This window comes from Rhipicephalus microplus, unplaced genomic scaffold, assembly GCF_043290135.1.
Source record: "Rhipicephalus microplus isolate Deutch F79 unplaced genomic scaffold, USDA_Rmic scaffold_194, whole genome shotgun sequence".
In the NCBI taxonomy this organism is placed as follows: Eukaryota; Metazoa; Arthropoda; class Arachnida; order Ixodida; family Ixodidae; genus Rhipicephalus; species Rhipicephalus microplus.
Genome location: NW_027464765.1, coordinates 116,392 through 119,918, shown reverse-complemented (window position 1 = coordinate 119,918; position 3,527 = coordinate 116,392).

Here is a 3,527-nt window from a genome sequence, read left to right as displayed (position 1 = left end):
CGGTACAACACGCAGTATCTGGCTTGTTCATACCGTTTTGTGTACTTTCACAACATTTCACCTATTGCAGTTTCGTACATGCAATAAAACAACACTATCTCGTTAGATGACGTCCTTTTTGGTGGTCTCAGGACGCTACATAGCTTAAACTAACATAACTCAACCTAATATAACCTTCGCACTTCTATCGTTAGAAAACGTTTTACTCGCTACTTTACAATGCTCTCTACAACATTACGACAGTTTCATGCGCTTTCACAATAGATATCGCAGTTCCCGACTTGTAATGGTGAAAAACACTGCATCTCACTTAGTGACATTGTTTCATGCGGTTTTACGACGGTTCATAGCTTAACCTAACCTAACGTTCGCACTTGTATCTAAAAACGCTCTATTACACTGTTTCGTTCACATTTAAGATATTTGCATGACCTCACAGTTTTTCTCCAACGTATTACAGTACAGAACGCTGTATATCGCTAAATGACATCTTTCTTTAAGGTTTCACGATGCTTGCATGCGCTTTAACGAGAATATCACAACATAGCATTTTCGCACTTGTAACGGTACAACACGCAGTATTTGGCTTGTTCATGCCGTTTTGTGTGCTTTCACAACATTTCACCTATTGCAGTTTCGTACATGAAATAAAACAATTATATCTCGTTAGAAGTCCTTTTTGGTGGTTTCACGACGCTACCTAGCTTAAACTAACATAATTCAACCTAACATAACCTTCGCACTTCTATCGTTAGAAAACGTTTTACTCGCTACTTTACAATGCTCTCTACAACATTACGACGGTTTCATGCGCTTTCACATTAGATATCGCAGTTCCCGACATGTAATGGTGAAAAACACTGCATCTCACAAAGTGACATTGTTTAATGCGGTTTTACGACGGTTCATATCTTAACCTAACCTAACATTCGCGCTTGTATCTCAAAACGCTCTATTACACTGTTTCGTTCAGAGTTACGATATTTGCATGACTTCACAGTTTTTCACCAACTTATTACAGTACAGAACGCTGTCTCTCGCTAAATGACATCCTTCTTTAAGGTTTCACGATGCTTGCATGCGCTTTACCGAGAATATCACAACATAGCAGTTTCGCACTTGTAACGGTAAAACACGCAGTATTTGGCTTGTTCATGCCGTTTTGTGTGCTTTCACAACATTTTACCTATCGCAGTTTCGTACTCGCAATAAAACAACACTATCTCGTTAGATGACGTCGTTTTTGGTGGTTTCACGATGCTACCTAGCTTAAACTAACATAACTCAACCTAACATAAACTTCGCACTTCTATCGTTAAAAAACGTTTTACTCGCTACTTTCAATTGCTTTCTACAACATTACGATGGTTTCAAGCACTTTCACATTAGATATCGCAGTTCCCAACTTGTAAAGGTGAAAAACACTGCATCTCACTAAGTGATATTGTTTAATGCGGTTTTACGACGGTTCATACTTTAACCTAACGTAACCTAACCTAACCTAACCTAACCTAACCTTACCTAATCTAACCTAACCTAACCTAACCCAACCCAACCCAACCTCACCTAACCTAACCTAAACTAACCTAACCCAACCTAACCTAACCTAACCTAACCTAACCCAACCTAACCCAACCCATTCCAACCTAACCTAACCTAAGCTAACCTAACCTAACCTAACCACACCTAACCTAACCTAACCTAACGTAACCTAACCTAACCTAACCTATTCTAACGTAACCTAACCTTACCTGACCTAACCTAACCTAACGTAACCTAACCTAACCTAACATAACCTAACGTAACCTAACCTAACCTAGCCTAACCTAACGTAACCTAACCTAACCTAACCCAACCTAACCCAACCCAACCCAACAAAACCCAACCCAACCTAACCTAACCTAACCTAACCTTACCTAACCTAACCAAATTATTCTTACCTAACCTAACCTAACCTAACGTAACCTAACCTAACGTACCCGAACGTAACCTAACCTAACCCAACCTAACCTAACCTAACCTAACCCAACTCAACCAAACCTAACCTAATCTAACCTAACCTAACCTAACCAAACCTAACCTAACCTAACCTAACCTAACGACGGTTGCAAGCGCTTTCACATTAGATATCGCAGTTCCCGAATTGTAATGGTGAGAAACACTGCATCTCACTAAGTGACATTGTTTAAGGCGGTTTTACGACGGTTCATATCTTAACCTAACCTAACATTCGCACTTGTATCTAAAAACGCTCTATCACACTGTTTCGTTCACAATTACGATATTTGCATAACCTCACAGTTTTTCACCAACTTATTGCAGTACAGAACGCTGTATCTCGCTAAATGACATTGTTCTTCGAGGTTTCACGATGCTTGCTGCGCTTTAACGAGAATATCACATTATAGCAGTTTCGCACTTGTAACGCTACAACACGCAATATCTAGCTTGTTCATGCCGTTTAGTGTGCTTTCACAATATTTCACCTATCGCAGTTTAATACTCGAAATAAAACAACACTATCTCGTTAGATGAAGTCGTTTTTGGTAGTTTCACGACGCTACCTAGCTTAAACTAACCTAACCTAACCTAACCTTCGCACTTCTATCGTTATAAAACGTTTTACTCGCAACTTTACAATGTTTTCTACAAGATTACGACGGTTTCATGCGCTTTCACATTAGATATCGTAGTTCCCGACTTGTAATGTTGAAAAACACTACATCTCACTAAGTGACATTGTTTAATGCGGTTTTACGACGGTTGATATCTCAACCTAACCTAACATTCGCACTTGTATCTAAATACGCTCAATTACACTGTTTCGTTCACAATTACGATATTTGCTTGACCTCACAGTTTCTCACCAACTTATTACAGTACAGAACGCTGTATCTCGCTAAATGACATCGTTCTTTAAGGTTTCACGATACTTGCATGCGCTTTAACGAGAATATCACAATAAAGCAGTTTCGCACTTGTAACGGCACAAGACGCAGTATCTGGCTAGTTCATGCCATTTTGTGTGCTTTCCCAATATTTCACCTATCGCAGTTTTGTACTCGCAATAAAACATCACTATCTCGTTAGATGACATCGTTTTTGGTGGTTTCACGACGCTACCTAGCTCAAACTAACCTAACCTTCGCACTTCTATCGTTAGAAAACGTTTTATTTGCTACTTTACAATGTTTTCTACAAGATTACGACGGTTTCCTGCGCTTTCACATTAGATATCGCAGTTCCCGACTTGTAATGGTGAAAAACACAGCATCTCACTAAGTGACATTGTTTAATGCGGATTTAGCGCGGTTCATATCTTAACCTAACCTAACCTAACCTAACCTAACCAAACCTTACCTAACATACCCTAACCTAACCTAACCTAACCTAACCAAACCTAACCTAACCTAACCTAACGTAACCTAACCTAACCTAACCTAACCTAATATAACCTAACGACGTTTGCAAGCGCTTTCACATTAGATATCGGAGTTCCCGACTTGTAATGGTGAAAAACACTACAT